We start from the raw sequence: 21,252 nt of genomic DNA, 5'->3' as shown, positions 1-21,252 counted from the left end.
GCTCTATCAATACAGGGTATATCATACTACTACAAGTGTTAGTTTTTCCCATTTATGCCTGGGGTCCTTATTTCCTACATTGTATCCCTTGTAGTGTGCCCAACATGGCTGCCTCACCCAAATGGGATGAAAAATACGTGGAGCTGATGGTTATGTTGGGACTCTACTCCTAGCGCTAGGATGCTGCAACCACCCAATTTTTGGTAATCTCAGACACTACCTATTCCACCCAGGGTATTCCTAAGCAATGCGCCCAACGTGGCTGCATCACCTGGCACTTTTTTTTTTTAGGTGGAATGTATAACCCATGGAAGTTATAACCCAAAATGGAGAGGCGGTTGATAGACAGTTAAAAGATACACCGTCATTAGGTCGACACCATATGGTCGACAGTCAAAAGTCTGACAGGGTCAAAAAATCCAACAATCAAAAGGTTGCAACATGTTTTTAAAGCGATTTCTCATGCCTTTACTTTTCTTTTCCATTTACTATCCATGTCACAAACCATTACCTTTAGTAAACGAGCCCAATGCGTGGCAAGCAAAGCGAGTCTGCGAGGGGACGAATTTCAATCAATTTCGACATTGTAGACATTATACCTCATGGGGCCCTAAGCTAGCACCGCTTGGTGGCAGATCTATACTTTTCTTTTAGGGAGGGGATTTCTACTGCTTAGTCACACGTCTAACTCCTACCATCTCTTGTTCCGACTCCTCCCCTCTCCAGTCTCCTGTAGGCCCTCCTCCTTACTACACAGGGGGATTTTCAGTTAGCCCATGGCTAGTTGGCGGTTAAAATCCCTGCGGCGCGAAGAAAGGATATTCAATTATACTGTACCGCCCCCAAGCAGGTGTCAACCCCTAGGCCATACTTGCCTACCTGACCCTCTCCATGAGGGAGAAAATGCTCTGTTCCTGGATTTCCTGGTAATGTGTGATTCCCATCACCTGTGGTGAAACACCTTTCTTATCAATGAACTAGCTCACCACAGGTGATGGCAATCATACATTACCAGGAAAGTCCAGGAACAGAGCATTTTCTCCCTCATGGAGAGGGTCGGGTAGGCAAGTATGCCCTAGGCATGTGCCTAGTGGTAAATCCACCACTGCATTACAGTCTTACTTATTTTAGTCATACTTGTAGGTACACACAGTAACAGTATAACACATTACTGGAAAAGGATCACACAATGGTGGTCATTCCGAGTTGTTCGCTAGCTGCTTTTGTTCTCTGCACAGCAATCAGGCAAAAAAAAGGCACTTCTGCACATGCGTATGCAACGCAATGCGCACGCGCGTCGTACTATTACAACGAATGATGTAGTTTCACACAAGGGGATATATTTACTAGAGATGAGCGGGTTCGGTTCCTCGGAAACCGAACCCCCCCGAACTTCACCCATTTTACACGGGTCCGAGGCAAACTCGGATTCTCCTGTATGGCTCGGTTAACCCGAGCGCGCCCGAACGTCATCATCCCGCTGTCGGATTCTCGCGAGATTCGGATTCTATATAAGCAGCCGCGCGTCGCCGCCATTTTTCACTCGTGCATTGGAAATGATAGTGAGAGGACGTGGCTGGCGTCCTCTCACTTTGTTTCAGGGGGCTGCATATCTTTATTCTGGGGACCATCAGTATTATAGGAGGAGTACAGTGCAGAGTTTTGCTGACCAGTGACCACCAGTATTATACGTTGTCTGCCTGAAAAACGCTCCATATCTGTGCTCAGTGTGCTGCATATATCTGTGCTCACACTGCTTTATTGTGGGGACTGGGGACCACCAGTATATTATATAGGAGGAGTACAGTGCAGAGTTTTGCTGACCAGTGACCACCAGTATTATACGTTCTCTGCCTGAAAAACGCTCCATATCTGTGCTGCACTGTAGTATATAGTAGGAGTACAGTGCATAATTTTGCTGACCACCAGTATATAATATATAGGAGTACGGTACAGAAGGCCACTGCTCTACCTACCTCTGTGTCGTCAAGTATACTATCCATCCATACCTGTGGTGCATTTCAGTTTTGCACAGTTTGCTGACCACCAGTATATAATATATGGCAGTACAGTAGAGTAGGCCACTGCTCTACCTACCTCTGTGTCGTCAAGTATACTATCCATCCATACCTGTGGTGCATTTAAGTTTTGCACAGTTTGCTGACCACCAGTATATAATATATAGCAGTACGGTACAGTAGGCCACTGCTCTACCTACCTCTGTGTCGTCAAGTATACTATCCATCCATACCTGTGGTGCATTTAAGTTTTGCACAGTTTGCTGACCACCAGTATATAATATATACAGGGGCGGATTGGGTTGGAAAACCAGCCCGGGAAATTTCTCAAAGCAGCCCTAATGCGGGTGGAGTCTGCTGAGGGGAGGAGTCTGTTGAGGGGCGGGGCCTGGTGACAAGGCAGGATGCTCTCTTCTCAGAAGCAAAATCTTTGTCAAAAGTGAAACTTCCACTGTTTGTTTTCCTGGAATCTGATGGTATACATATGTGTTCCCCCATGTAGGGTGCATCAGTGGTACAAACTGTACACAATAATCTGTATCAATAGCTATTATGATCTACATCAACACTATATTTCTTATAATTATTGCCCAGACATGGATATCAGATAAAATAATTTATTTGCATGTAGGTTAAACATAACGCATAACAATATATAAATAACAGTTGGTAATTACTGAAAACGCACTGTGCATAGTAATAAAAAACAAACATTTCAAACTTCAAAACAGCAATATTAAAATACCAATAAAGTGCAGAAAAATGTAAACACGGGGGGCGTGGCCTAGCTGGAGAAGCGAGCAGACTTGCTTCTGCTGCACTCCTCTATCCAGCCGCAATATTTGCTTTTATTCTCCCCCCTGGCCTGCTGCAACCCTTATCTGAGGGCTCCCCTCTCCCTCTAAACCCCCCCTGTACTCAGCAGTGCCCGCCGGGGAGCTGTTTTTACGGCTCCCGCAGGTTGCGGCCTAGGCACATCCAGAAGCCGGGGACTCGCGTACTCCCGGCGCCCGCGTTTTGAGCTCCACGGCGGAGCCGGAAAGAGACGCGGACCCCGCCGGAGCCTCTGCAGCCACCTAGTTAGCTCCTCTGACCCCCAGGGAGGTAACCCTGTGGGGCAATTAGCCGTGGGGGACCCCTGACAAGTGGAGGAGATCGGGACATACTCCCGGGAAGGTGCGGCGGCCATCTTGTTTTTTGTTTTTTTTTGCTTCTGCTGCAGGATCCATTATAATCAGCCTGCCCAGACGTCCTGCTTAGACGTCCTGCTCCCCTGGATGGCAACTACTGAGCTTTCACCCCTCTCCTGCCTGCTACCTGCTGGATCCCATTATTGAGAGTTACCTGGAGGGGAAGCATACCACAGCTCTGTTTGGTAGCACTTAAAGCACAGCGCTGCTGGACCCGAGGTGTGTACCGGTCCACTCACCCCTCTCTCCCGGCTGGGAGCCTCTCATCTAGACCCCGCAGAATGGAGATGACCCTCTGCCAGGTCATGTGTGATATCGATCTTCTGATGTAGCGCAGATTACCTGCCCGCCACCACCCGTGTCTTTTTATGCTTACCTAAATCTACGTCATTTATTCTGCAAAATCCTGAGCTTCTTTATTATTACCCTCATTCTGTCTACAGAACCTTACTCCGTTGGAATGCCTGCTAAAAAGGTCAAAGGGGTGCTGCCCCCTAGAGTATCTTTCCCGCCTCAGAAAACGTCACAGACCGCCTCTTCTCTGCGGAAGTCCCCGGCCGCCGCTTCTCCGCAAAATACCCCTAGCAGCCCTGCCTCCCTGCCGGGGTTTGACCCTGAATCTGATGCACCTCTCACGGTCAAAACTCTGTATCAAGCCCCCTCAGCATTTAAATCTGAGCTGACTCAGGACCTCACAGCGGCCCTTCGGGAGGTTAAGACGGAGCTGCACGCTATAGGCGACCGTACGGACCATCTGGAGAGGAAAGTAGAGGAATTGGTCTCGTCTCATAATGACCTCATAACGGCCCACGACCAGCAGCAAATGACATGGAGGCGTTTAAACTAAAAATTGCAGATATAGAGGACAGATCCCGGCGGAATAATATTAAGATCCGTGGCATCCCCGACTCCGTGCAGAATTCCGAGTTGGAAAACTATGCTACTGTCTTGTTCCAGAAGCTTCTGCCTAGAACTGACGCTAAAGAGTTACTTATTGACAGAATTCACAGACTCCCTAAACCGCGCTCAGTTGCCCCCTCGCTTCCGAGAGATACACTCCTGAGGGTGCATTTCTTCACAATCAAAGAACGCATCCTGAAAGCGGCCAGAGAAGCAGGCGACTCCGACTCAGATGTTCTTGGAGGTTTACAACTATTCCCGGACTTCTCCGCTCTCACCTTGGCCAAACGACGAGCATTTCTCCCCGTCACTTTGGCACTTCGCGACCAAGACATCACATGCAGATGGGGTTTTCCGGTGAGGCTCGTCATTACGTATGAAAATAAGTCTTACACGGTGACTTCATTGGAGACTGGAGTCAAATTACTAGCGTAGTGGGATATCGCTGTTAGACTCCCTCCTGGATCCAAGAAACAACCCACCATCAGCTCGGAATGGGTCACCACCTGATGCTGATACAACCAGCCTGGGATTTCAAATTGTACTGTCTCCGGCACCGCCATCGCAGAATGGACTTGATCATTGTCCCTGTTGGGGTCACGTGAGTTGCCCTGCTCCCTGTTGTGATGACAGTGCACTAGCCTCTCATGTTATATCTAAGTTTATGTGTTTTTTCTTATATCTATATTTTTTTTTTATTATTTCCATGTGTTCGCAAGTATATTGTGGGTAAGCATATTTGTATCTGTTTTTGCTTACGCTTACTTTTTCTGTTTAGCTCCATGGGTGGTGGAGCTAGGCCACATGTTCCCCCCTGGTAATATACTACTGCATTTTTTTACCTTCCTTGCAGTAGTTATGCCGACCCGATATACTGGGTCGTTTTGGTTTTTCCCTCCCCCCTCGCCCCCATGTTCCCTCCCTTCCCCCCCCCCCCCCACCCTCTGTTTTATGATGTAGGTACTCGCTACTCGAGACAATTCTATTTCTGTTTATGTCAAGGTCCTTCACCTCTAACAAAGTACTTTAACCTGCCCCGATGGTCCAAATACTATCTATGAATGTCAAGGGGCTGAATTCCCCTAATAAGCGTAGGTTGGCTTTGGGTTATTTTTCTAAGAATAAAGCTGATATAGTTACCCTACAGGAGACACATTTTTCATCTGTAGCACCCCCTATTTTTAAAGATCGTAGGTTCCCTTTAGGTTATTTTGCTAATGGGCCTTTTAAGAGGAACGGTGTGGCTATATTATTTAGGGACTCCGTCTCCGTCATTTTGCACTCTCAGTTGGCTGATAAAAATGGCCGGTACCTTATACTGAGCGGCCTTTTAAACGACAAGCCGGTCACCCTGGTCTCGGCATATGCCCCAAACTCAAACCAAGTAGCTTTTATCAGAAAGTTATGTGTGGCTATTCAGAAGATTCGTACGGGCTCCCTTTTGCTCACGGGAGATTTTAATTTAGTTCTTGACCCTAAGTTGGACAGGTCCCCTAGGACCTCTCCCCCCGCCTCCGCCTCCCCCAATGCCAACTCCTTAGCCTTTCGTAACCTCTTGGCTGAATTTGATCTCTATGACATATGGCGAGTACAAAACCCCACAGGGCGGGAGTACACCTACTATTCCCCCGTCCACAACTCTTACTCCCGTATTGATTTTATATTTTCGGACAAATGGACTCTCCAGTTCGCCAGATCCTTAGACATTCTCCCTATAACTTGGTCTGACCACGCCCCGCTGATTCTTAAATGGAGTGTAGCTTGCCAACACTCTCCCCCCCGCCCGTGGAGACTCTCTCCTCATTTGCTGTCCAACCCAGTCTCAAAAAAAAATATAGTTGACAGTATTTCGTCTTATATGGAATTTAATTCTCCCTCAGACACGTCCACCCTGAACTTCTGGTGCGCACTTAAAGCTGTTATACGGGGAGCAGCGATTCAGGTGGGAGCACAGCTCAAGAAACTCAACCTACAGCGCCAGGTTGATCTGGGGCTCAAACTGAAGGAATTAGAGGACAAAAACCAATCTAGATCTACGAAATCTTTACAGAAGCAGTTAGTCGATATTAGATCTCAACTCCAGACATTACTAATGGCGCGCACCCAGGCTTCCTTGAATAGGATACGCCAGAAGTTTTATCTAACGGGGAACAGGCCGGGGAAAATGCTAGCCCGGAAGCTCAGGGCTCAACAGGCGCGGAATAGAATCAAGCTCATTATATCCCCCACAGGCACCAAAATATCCAACCCAAGAGAGATAGCGAACCAATTCGCCAAATTTTACTCACAACTGTATAACCTCGCATCAGACCCTGCCACCCCACAACCCACCCCTTCCTCTATCAACTCCTTCTTAGCGGATTTAAACCTTCCACATATCTCAGATGATCAATTAGCATTACTGAATGCCCCATGGTCTCTTTCAGAAACCCTCCAGGTGATCAAGTCCCTCCCTCAAGGTAAGGCGCCTGGCCCCGATGGCTTTATTAATGACTTCTATGTTTCGTTCCAAGACCTTCTAGCTCCCTCTTTGGTGGCAGTCTACACCGATATTACCTCACAGGGCACTCTCCCTCAGGAGATGCTCGAGGCACGTATTGTCACAATCCCTAAACCGGGTAAAGATTAGAGATGAGCGCCGGAAATTTTTCGGGTTTTGTGTTTTGGTTTTGGGTTCGGTTCCGCGGCCGTGTTTTGGGTTCGACCGCGTTTTGGCAAAACCTCACCGAATTTTTTTTGTCGGATTCGGGTGTGTTTTGGATTCGGGTGTTTTTTTAAAAAAACCCTAAAAAACAGCTTAAATCATAGAATTTGGGGGTAATTTTGATCCCAAAGTATTATTAACCTCAAAAAACATAATTTACACTCATTTTCAGCCTATTCTGAACACATCACACCTCACAATATTATTTTTAGTCCTAAAATTTGCACCGAGGTCGCTGTGTGAGTAAGATAAGCGACCCTAGTGGCCGACACAAACACCGGGCCCATCTAGGAGTGGCACTGCAGTGTCACGCAGGATGGCCCTTCCAAAAAACCCTCCCCAAACAGCACATGACGCAAAGAAAAAAAGAGGCGCAATGAGGTAGCTGACTGTGTGAGTAAGATTAGCGACCCTAGTGGCCGACACAAACACCGGGCACATCTAGGAGTGGCACTGCAGTGTCACGCAGGATGTCCCTTCCAAAAAACCCTCCCCAAACAGCACATGACGCAAAGAAAAAAAGAGGCGCAATGAGGTAGCTGTGTGAGTAAGATTAGCGACCCTAGTGGCCGACACAAACACCGGGCCCATCTAGGAGTGGCACTGCAGTGTCACGCAGGATGTCCCTTCCAAAAAACCCTCCCCAATCAGCACATGATGCAAAGAAAAAGAAAAGAAAAAAGAGGTGCAAGATGGAATTATCCTTGGGCCCTCCCACCCACCCTTATGTTGTATAAACAAAACAGGACATGCACACTTTAACCAACCCATCATTTCAGTGACAGGGTCTGCCACACGACTGTGACTGATATGACGGGTTGGTTTGGACCCCCCCCAAAAAAGAAGCAATTAATCTCTCCTTGCACAAACTGGCTCTACAGAGGCAAGATGTCCACCTCATCTTCACCCTCCGATATATCACCGTGTACATCCCCCTCCTCACAGATTATCAATTCGTCCCCACTGGAATCCACCATCTCAGCTCCCTGTGTACTTTGTGGAGGCAATTGCTGCTGGTCAATGTCTCCGCGGAGGAATTGATTATAATTTATTTTAATGAACATCATCTTCTCCACATTTTCTGGATGTAACCTCGTACGCCGATTGCTGACAAGGTGAGCGGCGGTACTAAACACTCTTTCGGAGTACACACTTGTGGGAGGGCAACTTAGGTAGAATAAAGCCAGTTTGTGCAAGGGCCTCCAAATTGCCTCTTTTTCCTGCCAGTATAAGTACGGACTGTGTGACGTGCCTACTTGGATGCGGTCACTCATATAATCCTCCACCATTCTATCAATGTTGAGAGAATCATATGCAGTGACAGTAGACGACATGTCCGTAATCGTTGTCAGGTCCTTCAGTCCGGACCAGATGTCAGCATCAGCAGTCGCTCCAGACTGCCCTGCATCACCGCCAGCGGGTGGGCTCGGAATTCTGAGCCTTTTCCTCGCACCCCCAGTTGCGGGAGAATGTGAAGGAGGAGATGTTGACAGGTCGCGTTCCGCTTGACTTGACAATTTTGTCACCAGCAGGTCTTTCAACCCCAGCAGACCTGTGTCTGCCGGAAAGAGAGATCCAAGGTAGGCTTTAAATCTAGGATCGAGCACGGTGGCCAAAATGTAGTGCTCTGATTTCAACAGATTGACCACCCGTGAATCCTTGTTAAGCGAATTAAGGGCTGCATCCACAAGTCCCACATGCCTAGCGGAATCGCTCCGTGTTAGCTCCTTCTTCAATGCCTCCAGCTTCTTCTGCAAAAGCCTGATGAGGGGAATGACCTGACTCAGGCTGGCAGTGTCTGAACTGACTTCACGTGTGGCAAGTTCAAAGGGCATCAGAACCTTGCACAACGTTGAAATCATTCTCCACTGCACTTGAGACAGGTGCATTCCATCTCCTATATCGTGCTCAATTGTATAGGCTTGAATGGCCTTTTGCTGCTCCTCCAACCTCTGAAGCATATAGAGGGTTGAATTCCACCTCGTTACCACTTCTTGCTTCAGATGATGGCAGGGCAGGTTCAGTAGTTTTTGGTGGTGCTCCAGTCTTCTGTACGTGGTGCCTGTACGCCGAAAGTGTCCCGCAATTTTTCTGGCCACCGACAGCATCTCTTGCACGCCCCTGTCGTTTTTTAAAAAATTCTGCACCACCAAATTCAAGGTATGTGCAAAACATGGGACGTGCTGGAATTTGCCCATATTTAATGCACACACAATATTGCTGGCGTTGTCCGATGCCACAAATCCACAGGAGAGTCCAATTGGGGTAAGCCATTCCGCGATGATCTTCCTCAGTTGCCGTAAGAGGTTTTCAGCTGTGTGCGTATTCTGGAAAGCGGTGATACAAAGCGTAGCCTGCCTAGGAAAGAGTTGGCGTTTGCGAGATGCTGCTACTGGTGCCGCCGCTGCTGTTCTTGCGGCGGGAGTCCATACATCTACCCAGTGGGCTGTCACAGTCATATAGTCCTGACCCTGCCCTGCTCCACTTGTCCACATGTCCGTGGTTAAGTGGACATTGGGTACAACTGCATTTTTTAGGACACTGGTGAGTCTTTTTCTGACGTCCGTGTACATTCTCGGTATCGCCTGCCTAGAGAAGTGGAACCTAGATGGTATTTGGTAACGGGGGCACACTGCCTCAATAAATTGTCTAGTTCCCTGTGAACTAACGGCGGATACCGGACGCACGTCTAACACCAACATAGTTGTCAAGGACTCAGTTATCCGCTTTGCAGTAGGATGACTGCTGTGATATTTCATCTTCCTCGCAAAGGACTGTTGAACAGTCAATTGCTTACTGGAAGTAGTACAAGTGGGCTTACGACTTCCCCTCTGGGATGACCATCGACTCCCAGCGGCAACAACAGCAGCGCCAGCAGCAGTAGGCGTTACACGCAAGGATGCATCGGAGGAATCCCAGGCAGGAGAGGACTCGTCAGACTTGCCAGTGACATGGCCTGCAGGACTATTGGCATTCCTGGGGAAGGAGGAAATTGACACTGAGGGAGTTGGTGGGGTGGTTTGCGTGAGCTTGGTTACAAGAGGAAGGGATTTACTGGTCAGTGGACTGCTTCCGCTGTCACCCAAAGTTTTTGAACTTGTCACTGACTTATTATGAATGCGCTGCAGGTGACGTATAAGGGAGGATGTTCCGAGGTGGTTAACGTCCTTACCCCTACTTATTACAGCTTGACAAAGGGAACACACGGCTTGACACCTGTTGTCCGCATTTCTGGTGAAATACCTCCACACCGAAGAGCTGATTTTTTTGGTATTTTCACCTGGCATGTCAACGGCCATATTCCTCCCACGGACAACAGGTGTCTCCCCGGGTGCCTGACTTAAACAAACCACCTCACCATCAGAATCCTCCTGGTCAATTTCCTCCCCAGCGCCAGCAACACCCATATCCTCCTCATCCTGGTGTACTTCAACACTGACATCTTCAATCTGACTATCAGGAACTGGACTGCGGGTGCTCCTTCCAGCACTTGCAGGGGGCATGCAAATAGTGGAAGGCGCATGCTCTTCACGTCCAGTGTTGGGAAGGTCAGGCATCGCAAACGACACAATTGGACTCTCCTTGTGGATTTGGGATTTCAAAGAACGCACAGTTCTTTGCGGTGCTTTTGCCAGCTTGAGTCTTTTCAGTTTTCTAGCGAGAGGCTGAGTGCTTCCATCCTCATGTGAAGCTGAACCACTAGCCATGAACATAGGCCAGGGCCTCAGCCGTTCCTTGCCACTCCGTGTGGTAAATGGCATATTGGCAAGTTTACGCTTCTCCTCCGACAATTTTATTTTAGGTTTTGGAGTCCTTTTTTTTCTGATATTTGGTGTTTTGGATTTGACATGCTCTGTACTATGACATTGGGCATCGGCCTTGGCAGACGACGTTGCTGGCATTTCATCGTCTCGGCCATGACTAGTGGCAGCAGCTTCAGCACGAGGTGGAAGTGGATCTTGATCTTTCCCTAATTTTGGAACCTCAACTTTTTTGTTCTCCATATTTTATAGGCAGAACTAAAAGGCACCTCAGGTAAACAATGGAGATGGATGGATTGGATACTAGTATACAATTATGGACGGACTGCCACGGTTAGGTGGTATAAAAAAACCACGGTTAGGTGGTATATATTATAATAATAATACAATTATGGATGGACGGACTGCCTGCCGACTGCCGACACAGAGGTAGCCACAGCCGTGAACTACCGCACTGTACACTGGTTGATAAAGAGATAGTAGTATACTCGTAACAACTAGTATGACACTATGACGACGGTATAAAGAATGAAAAAAAAACCACGGTTAGGTGGTATATATTATAATAATAATACAATTATGGATGGACGGACTGCCTGCCGACTGCCGACACAGAGGTAGCCACAGCCGTGAACTACCGCACTGTACACTGGTTGATAAAGAGATAGTAGTATACTCGTAACAACTAGTATGACACTATGACGACGGTATAAAGAATGAAAAAAAAACCACGGTTAGGTGGTATATATTATAATAATAATACAATTATGGATGGACGGACTGCCTGCCGACTGCCGACACAGAGGTAGCCACAGCCGTGAACTACCGCACTGTACACTGGTTGATAAAGAGATAGTAGTATACTCGTAACAACTAGTATGACACTATGACGACGGTATAAAGAATGAAAAAAAAACCACGGTTAGGTGGTATATATTATAATAATAATACAATTATGGATGGACGGACTGCCTGCCGACTGCCGACACAGAGGTAGCCACAGCCGTGAACTACCGCACTGTACACTGGTTGATAAAGAGATAGTAGTATACTCGTAACAATTAGGATGACACTATGACGGTATAAAGAATGAAAAAAAAACCACGGTTAGGTGGTAGGTATATAATAATAAATAATACAATTCTGGTCGGACGGACTGCCTGCCGTGTGCCGACACAGAGGTAGCCACAGCCGTGAACTACCGCACTGTACACTGGTTGATAAAGAGATAGTAGTATACTCGTAACAATTAGGATGACACTATGACGGTATAAAGAATGAAAAAAAAACCACGGTTAGGTGGTAGGTATATAATAATAAATAATACAATTCTGGTCGGACGGACTGCCTGCCGTGTGCCGACACAGAGGTAGCCACAGCCGTGAACTACCGCACTGTACACTGGTTGATAAAGAGATAGTAGTATACTCGTAACAATTAGGATGACACTATGACGGTATAAAGAATGAAAAAAAAACCACGGTTAGGTGGTAGGTATATAATAATAAATAATACAATTCTGGTCGGACGGACTGCCTGCCGTGTGCCGACACAGAGGTAGCCACAGCCGTGAACTACCGCACTGTACACTGGTTGATAAAGAGATAGTAGTATACTCGTAACAATTAGGATGACACTATGACGGTATAAAGAATGAAAAAAAAACCACGGTTAGGTGGTAGGTATATAATAATAAATAATACAATTCTGGTCGGACGGACTGCCTGCCGTGTGCCGACACAGAGGTAGCCACAGCCGTGAACTACCGCACTGTACACTGGTTGATAAAGAGATAGTAGTATACTCGTAACAATTAGGATGACACTATGACGGTATAAAGAATGAAAAAAAAACCACGGTTAGGTGGTAGGTATATAATAATAAATAATACAATTCTGGTCGGACGGACTGCCTGCCGTGTGCCGACACAGAGGTAGCCACAGCCGTGAACTACCGCACTGTACACTGGTTGATAAAGAGATAGTAGTATACTCGTAACAATTAGGATGACACTATGACGGTATAAAGAATGAAAAAAAAACCACGGTTAGGTGGTAGGTATATAATAATAAATAATACAATTCTGGTCGGACGGACTGCCTGCCGTGTGCCGACACAGAGGTAGCCACAGCCGTGAACTACCGCACTGTACTGTGTCTGCTGCTAATATAGACTGGTTGATATTTAAAGAGATATTAGTAGTATACAACAATACTATACTGGTGGTCAGGCACTGGTCACCACTCCTGCAGCAAAAGTGTGCACTGTTAATTAATATAATTGTACTCCTGGCTCCTGCTAACAACCTGCAGTGCTCCCCAGTCTCCCCCACAATTAATTATAAGCTTTTAATTTATACATTGATGACTGTGCAGCACACTGGGCTGAGCTGAGTGCACACAGACTGAGTCACACTGTGTGACTGACTGTGCTGTGTATCGTTTTTTTTTTCAGGCAGAGAACGGATATAGCAGAGAGAAGTGAACGGATATATTATATTAAATAAAAGTTAACTAGCAACTGCACTGGTCACTGACTGTGGTAAACTAACTCTGTCTGCGACTCTGCACAATCTCTCTCTATCTAATCTATCTATCTCTATTCTAATGGAGAGGACGCCAGACACGTCCTCTCCCTATCAATCTCAATGCACGAGTGAAAATGGCGGCGACGCGCGGCTCCTTATATAGAATCCGAGCCTCGCGATAGAATCCGAGCCTCGCGAGAATCCGACAGCGTCATGATGACGTTCGGGCGCGCTCGGGTTAACCGAGCAAGGCGGGAAGATCCGAGTCGCTCGGACCCGTGGAAAAAAAAGTGAAGTTCGTGCGGGTTCGGATTCAAAGAAACCGAACCCGCTCATCTCTAGTAAAGATGCGACCTTTTGCCAAAATTATCGCCCCATTGCGTTACTGAATGGGGATATTAAAATATATGCTAAATTAATCGCCTCTCGATTGAACACCCTCCTCCCCTCCCTGATACATCCGGACCAGGTTGGCTTTATCCCGGGAAGACAGGTGTCCGACAATACACGCAGGGTATTCAACCTTGTCGATTCTCTAACCCCCAAGCAAGGTCTCCTACTGCTATCTTTGGACGCAGAGAAGGCCTTTGATCGCTTAAACTGGTCTTATATGCGAGAAGTCCTACTAAAATTTGGCCTACGTGACCATATACTCTCGTCCATATTAGCTCTTTATAGCTCCCCGATGGCCCGGGTATTCAGTAATGGTTTTTTATCTAGTCCTTTTCCAATCTATAACGGTACCCGCCAGGGCTGCCCTCTCTCCCCTCTCATATTCGTTCTGGCCATAGAACCACTGGCGGCTAGGCTTCGGGCGGACCCGCAATTCCCTGGACTGAGGTCATTGCCGTCCTTCCATGTCTATAAATGCCTTTCTTTTTCTTTCTTTTTTGTTTTCCTTACAATGTACCTGTGTGATAGACTTTGAACTGTTTGTACTTATTTACACATTGTCTACTGTAACGTTCATTTATATATTTATGTACCTACTCCCCCCCCCCTCCCTCTCTCTTCCTTTTGTACCCCTGTTTGCAATCAAAAAAATTCAATAAAAACTATTGATGATTAAAAAAAAAAAATGTAAACACTGTGCATAGTAACTAAAATCAACAAAAAATTACTATTTTAAACCTCAAAACAGCAATATTTTTAATAAAAAAAAGTGCTGAAAAATGAAAACCCAACCCATTTTCAGCCTTTTAGTAGCAAATTAAAGAAACAAGTCTTACCTAGGGGTATATTTACTATGCATCGCTTTTGGCTTTAGGCAATTTATTTGTGTGATTACATGCCATAGATTTAATGAAACCCAAACTGACAGAAAAATGTGCGTATCCTGGCATTAGAATACAATTGAACATCGGCTAACCAGCAATGTTTCAGAATTATAACCCTGTATTTACTAAGCAGCGGATTTAGAAACCAATGAAGAACAGCCAACAAAAATATATACCTCCTGGTCTCCATTAGCTCAATCCAAAAACAATTCTTTTCGTAATAATGCACTCTGGGAAGCCAATTTGTCAATGACAGTTTCACTGTCCACATTGTTCATCAAAACATCTCTCTCAACAGCCATCAGCATAAAAGCTTCCAAATGTGTTGCTCCAAGAGTGGGCCGTAGCCTGTTTTTAACTACTTTAAATGTTGAAAAAGATCTTTCACAAGCTACCTGTGTTGCCGAGAGTGTTAGCAAGTATTTATAAGCTAGGCCTATATTCTTGTAGGCCAGTGAGTATAAACTGTAGCGTTTCAGAGTGTCATATACACATATAGCACAGTTTAGGCATCTCCTGCAATTTACCTGTTGCTGATCAGAAGTAACTTCAGATCTATGGCCCTCATTCCGAGTTGTTCGCTCGGTATTTTTCATCGCATCGCAGTGAAAATCCGCTTAGTACGCATGCGCAATGTTCGCACTGCGACTGCGCCAAGTAACTTTACTATGAAGAAAGTATTTTTACTCACGGCTTTTTCTTCGCTCCGGCGATCGTAATGTGATTGACAGGAAATGGGTGTTACTGGGCGGATACACGGCGTTTCAGGGGCGTGTGGCTGAAAACGCTACCGTTTCCGGAAAAAACGCAGGAGTGGCCGGGGAAACGGTGGGAGTGCCTGGGCGAACGCTGGGTGTGTTTGTGACGTCAACCAGGAACGACAAGCACTGAAATGATCGCACAGGCAGAGTAAGTCTGGAGCTACTCTGAAACTGCTAACTCGTTTGTAATCGCAATATTGCGCGTACGTCGGTCGCAATTTTAAGAAGCTAAGATTCACTCCCAGTAGGCGGCGGCTTAGCGTGTGTAACTCTGCTACATTCGCCTTGCGAGCGAACAACTCGGAATGAGGGCCTATGTGTGGATGACAGTTCTTCAATTTCATCTACCTCCTCATCAAGCCTGGTAAGACAATACTCTTCTGGTAGCGTAAGTTTTAATCGATCCCAGTTTTTAGCTAAACTAACTAATTCTAACTGCAGATTGGCTTTGGTTGCTTCCTCATCATATAGTGTCAGCATATCTCCCAGTTTCTCCAAGGCATCGTCTGGCAAATGCACTTTCACTTCATCAAACTGTGTAGGAGATAAACAAGCTAGATCTCTGTAAATTGCACTATTCTTCGCAAACCTGCTTTTCAGGCTTTCAATTGCTGCATCTAAGACCCTGTTGTAAATGCCAACCTCAAAATCCTTCAGAGGATCAGTAATTACCTCATCTGGAATCTGTTCTCCAGGCATCCTTTTTTTCTTTCGGATTCTCCTCTCAGGGAAATCCTCCTGGACTTCTATTATGTTTTCAGGTAATCGTCTAACTAGTTCTTCTTTTACGTGTGTGATAAAGTTGTCAACAACAAGTTTGATATTAGCAAGGTCTCACTGAATCACTACCAGTTGCTCTAGAGAAGAGGTAACCATTTGTTGAGCCTTCAACAAATCAAGGCCACTTGTTTGCAAATACTTAGATAAGGGTGTTGTAATTTGAAATATTCGTAAATACATAAATGCAGTCATGATGGTTTCATATTTTAATAGGGCTTCTTTTTGTGTTTTGGCTTTGGCACGTAGATCAGGTGAAAATTTCTCTGACTCCTCAACATTGGTCAAGGCTAGTATGACATCCACAAAGAGTGCTTTTTCTATGTTTTTATAGGAACCAAAAAATTTGGATAAAGCTGCATCTTTAGCCCACCATCGTGTCTGGCCTATGGTCTGTAATCGCATTTGGTTTCCACTTTTATCAGTCATGAAGCTTTCTAGTATGTCCATACGGAGATAGGATTCCCTAAAAAAGGCACCAACTGCATTAAGCAAGGAGAAGAATGATGCAGCAGCTAAGGGGGAACGAGTTGCATCACCAATGACTAGGTTTAAAACATGACTGTAACACCAAATGTGAACTTGATTTGGCGACTCTTTGCCTAGCCAAGCTGAAAAACCCTTGTATGTGCCCTGCATATTTGCTGCACCATCTGTCGCATTTGCCACACACTTCGTAATATCTAATCCATTTTCTCCAAGGACTTTTTTAAACAACTCCAAAAATCCCTTCCCAGAAGAATCTGTGCAGCTGACTAAAGACAGAAGTCGCTCATGTACTTGATCAGTGACGTAACAAATAATCACAGAGCACTGGTCCTTCACAGAAATGTCCTGGGTAGTGTCTAACTGTACAGAATACATTCCAGCTTCTTGAACTTAATTAGAGATAAACTGTTTGATTAAAGTTGAAACAGTAACTATGATCTGGTTCACTGTGGTCTTTGATAGAAATGTCACAAGATTTCCTCTGCCTTTGCTGCCTGCAGCACGTGCCTTTTGACTGCTTTTAATAACCTTATCTAGATGGGTTTTCAGCAGTGGGTCACACTTGCTAAGCAGAATAATTAGCTCTAGAAAGTTACCATGATCTAAAACAGGATCATCTAAGGTATACGCGGCTTCTGCAGTCTTACCACGGTAGCTCAAATCTCGTTTACCTATAAGCTTAATTACATCAATCACTCGTTACACAACTTGTCTGTTACCTATGACCTCTTCTCTGTGTTTCTTTTTCTGTACAGAGAATACCAGCTCTCCAACATCTTTGTGCATTACAGTATACATATGGGCCTCAGCACATTTATTGTGATGCTTAGAGTTTTCATGTTCATCAATTCTTTGATAAACATGTGTCCAAGACTTCATACCTAGAATGAACGCATTGCTTTCTGTATCTTTGCTATATGCTAAACATACAGAGCAATACAGAGCATTTGAAGTTTTGTCATAAGTAACCCAAAAACGTTGTGAGCCATCTTTTCTTTTAAACACTTTCTTAGCTGCAAATGGCAAATCAGAGCTGTCAAATGGTTGAATAGGATGTTTTTCAAAAAAGAATGGCCTCTCACCTACCCGTGGTCTTGCAAAAAGATTACAGACAGCCTCAACATCTTCCACACTACCTACACATTCTACTGCCATGGCAGAACTTTTAACTTTCTCCCCGCTCCCCATTACAGGCTCAGCAGAGCCTACAGATAACATAATATCACTATGAACTGTTGAGTGGCCAGGTTTATCAGGATGCACATAGATATCTAACAGAGATGCGGAGCTACTTGGTGTTTCAGATTCAGAATGTTCAAGCAATGAAGCAGCAACAGGGCCAGTTGACGGCTGTAGCTCGCCTGGCTGTACACATTCTACTTCTACTGACGGAACAGACTGAGTAGCGCTAGGTTGTTTTACAGTAAAACGATCCAACTTAACACACTGACTAGCAGCTTCTAGCAACTTCCTTCTTTTTTTTTTTCTCGTTCTTTTTCTGCTCCCCCTTTAACTTTCTTTGATTCCTTTGAAGAAATGTTTTAAATAATTTTTTTATACAATGAACATTCAATATTTAATAATTTACTATAAGGTGCATACTATCCTATAAGTGTGTGTAAATAAAGCAGCAGATTAATTTTGGCAAAAGGACAAGGTAGCTACAATAGGCCATCTAAAATGCTGTCATTGTAAAGGGCCCCATACACTACAACGATATGTCTGAGGCTGAATTCGGATGTAATTTCCTTTGAACTCCACCGGGACCTTCCCGGGAGTGATTCCATACGATTTGGTACTTTTGTGCTATTTTTGCATAAGATATATAGCATGCGATTGAAGAAGCCGCTATACATCGCATGTGGTATATCGTACGGCATACAATTGTACCATGAGATATATCTGATGGGCTGGATAGAGGGCTACAGGGGCTGGGAGTGTCCTGAGAATGCCAGTCAAACTTCCCTGTGATACATTGTTTTAAACTAATAGTTTAATAATGGCTGGGTACTTTTTATAGCTTCACCTAATTGAAAGACAACTACTATATACAATTTTCAGACAACTTAACCTTAAAATACACTTCGAAAAATAAAATAATTTATCTTGTCACATACAAGAATAGCAACAACCTCTGTACTACTTACACACTGGGACAGGACTCTGGAGGACTTTCTCTGTATATCTCTATCTCTAGACTCAAATGGTTTAGTTGCATAACAGTTTACACAAGACTCAGACACCTAAGTAGGGAAGAGGATAAGCTGGGATCCCTGTGTCACTTACAGCTCTCTCCATCCTCCTATCTGTCCTCTGGTCGGAAAGCTCGATCGGTGGCTCATGAAACGTGATACTTCTGTGTCTATGCCTTCACAGCTTACTGTCCTGCTCACATTCTGGCTGCTGGTTCTGCTGCTGCTTAAGAGGGAAAGCTAGTGATGTCTGTGTGCTCTGGCTGGCGGGGCCCCCTTACAAAGGGGGTCCCAGGGTACAGTATGCCCTGCATCCCCCCCTTAATCTGGCTATGTTTGTGCATATGGCTGCCTTCACATAGCTTACGGACAGGATGAACATAGATGTTAAAGAGATGTAGTTTTGAGACATCTATGTTCGTGTTACATGTACAGTACAAAACTGTGTGCAGAACCATGTGCACAGCAATTTTTTCTGAAAAAAGTAAATATTCAGCAGACTCACCATTGCCACTGAATCGCTGACACTTCACGGTCAGTTTAGTTGGCAACTGTATAAAGGAAAAAAGGCAACACTGAATTCTAAAACAAGCCCAAGTCATCCCCCCCGAGAGTATTACTCAGTATCAAGATAAAGCAAAATTCCCCCCAGCACACTGCAAACAGGTCATCAAAGAGGATGTACAATTCCTCATAATAATAGAAAATGTAGAGATCTGTTACATACATATGATCTTCACACTACCGCCCACCCTCTTCACTCCACAAATGCATGCCGATCTCCTGCCATTTGATTACTTCCTCTCATTGCCGCCTCCAATATTTTGCATATGCTGCTCCCTATCTCTGGAAATCTCTCTACCTCTCCCTATCAGACTCTTCACCTCTTTACAAAGCTTCAGATGGGCTCTCAAGAAACCCTTCATCATCAAACCAAACCAGCTCTCATCCTAACCCTCTGTTTTATGCTCACTGTCTAACCCATCTGTGTCACCTCTGTCTGTCTGCCCCTCCCCTACAGAATGTAAACTCTTATGAGCAGTGTCCTCTTCCCTCATGTGATTCTCCTTCCCTTAGGGTACTTTTACTATAATCTACGCCATTCTCCCTACAACAGCACCTAAAGGGGGGTACACACGGAGAGATCCGTGCTTAAAATCTAAGCAATCTTGCTAGATTGCTTAGATTTTAAGCATGGATCTGCCGTGTGTATGCCCCCCAGCGATAGCGATGCGCGACCCCGCGCATCGCTATCGCCGGTACTAGATTGAGCCTGCATGCAGGCTCAATCTGGCGGGCCGCTCACTTCACCGTTGTGTGAAGTGAGCGGCCCCCCGTCGGCTTTCCCCCTCGCTCAGCACATCGCGCTGTGCTGAGCGGGGAGAGAGATGTGTGCTGAGCGATCTGTGTTAAGATCGTTCAGCACACATCTCTCCCGTGAGTACCCCCCTTTACCCTTGATTACTGATGCACTGCTGCTTATTTGAGTGTTATGACGTGTTATGACTGACTAGACGTACATGTAACTCACTTGTGTCCCTACGGTATACCTATGTGTATGACTTTAGTTGCCCCCCAACACCTGCTTATCTGTTACCTACTTGGCTGTTGTATAGGAAACCGAAGACTAGTTCCTAGTATACGCAAGTATACCTGGCCAATAAAGCTGATTCTGATGACTGCTGGCAACAATGTTTATACACCATGTACTTGTCCTACATTGTCTTGTACTGTTAGTCACAGTTTTCTTGTCTTGCTCATTTGTTTGTGTACTTTGGGGGTGAATCAGACCGGATCGCTGGGCTGCTAACTTTGCTGTCCTGCATTCAGATAGTCGCCACCCCCAGGGGGAGTGTAAATTTGCCCATGCAAGTGTGCGATCCCATGTGTACGCAGAGCTGCTAAAATCCACTGTTTGCGCAGCCCAGGACTTACTCTTCCAGTGCAATGAGAACAGGCTGATCGGGGCCGGAGCTGACGTGACACGCCCTCCCAGAAAACGCTTGGACTCGCCGGCGATGCACGTTGTTGTTGTCCGACATGCGTGTGCATTGCGATGCATATGCATGCGCAGTTATGACCTGATCGCCCGCTGTGCGAAACGCACAGCAGCGATCAGGTCTGAATCACCCCCAGTGTAAGGTGCTGTGGAACACTTGTAGTGCCATATAAATAAAAGATAATAATAATAATAATAATAATAAGCCACCAGCTGTCTCCATATTTAATAAATTTATACCATAGCCAATTACTTATATATATGAAAATACCTTTACTGGTTGAGAAGGAAGGAAATATTATAATAGGCCTTGTTCTCCAGCCAGAGATTTGTTTGTTCTACTCCTGCCTGCGGACTTTGCTCTGTGCCTGCCGATAATCGCTTAGCTCCTCACTTGGAGTCTACATGATTTGGAGTAGCTTCCTCCTGCACTCCAAAAAACATTTTAGTATGTTCATTTGAGGTTGACTACATTTTACGTGGGAATTTAGACTTTAAACCAAAACATTTATTCTTCCAGCAAATCTGATATTGCTTTGCAGAAAATAGGATTTTGGTTACCTACTGGTAAATCCTTTTCTCGTAGTCCGTAGAGGATACTGGGGTCCATATTAGTACCATGGGGTATAGACGGGTCCACCAGGAGCCATTGGCACT

The sequence above is a fragment of the Pseudophryne corroboree genome, chromosome 2, assembly GCF_028390025.1.
Source record: "Pseudophryne corroboree isolate aPseCor3 chromosome 2, aPseCor3.hap2, whole genome shotgun sequence".
NCBI lineage: Eukaryota > Metazoa > Chordata > Amphibia > Anura > Myobatrachidae > Pseudophryne > Pseudophryne corroboree.
Note: the sequence above shows the minus strand (reverse complement) of the source record.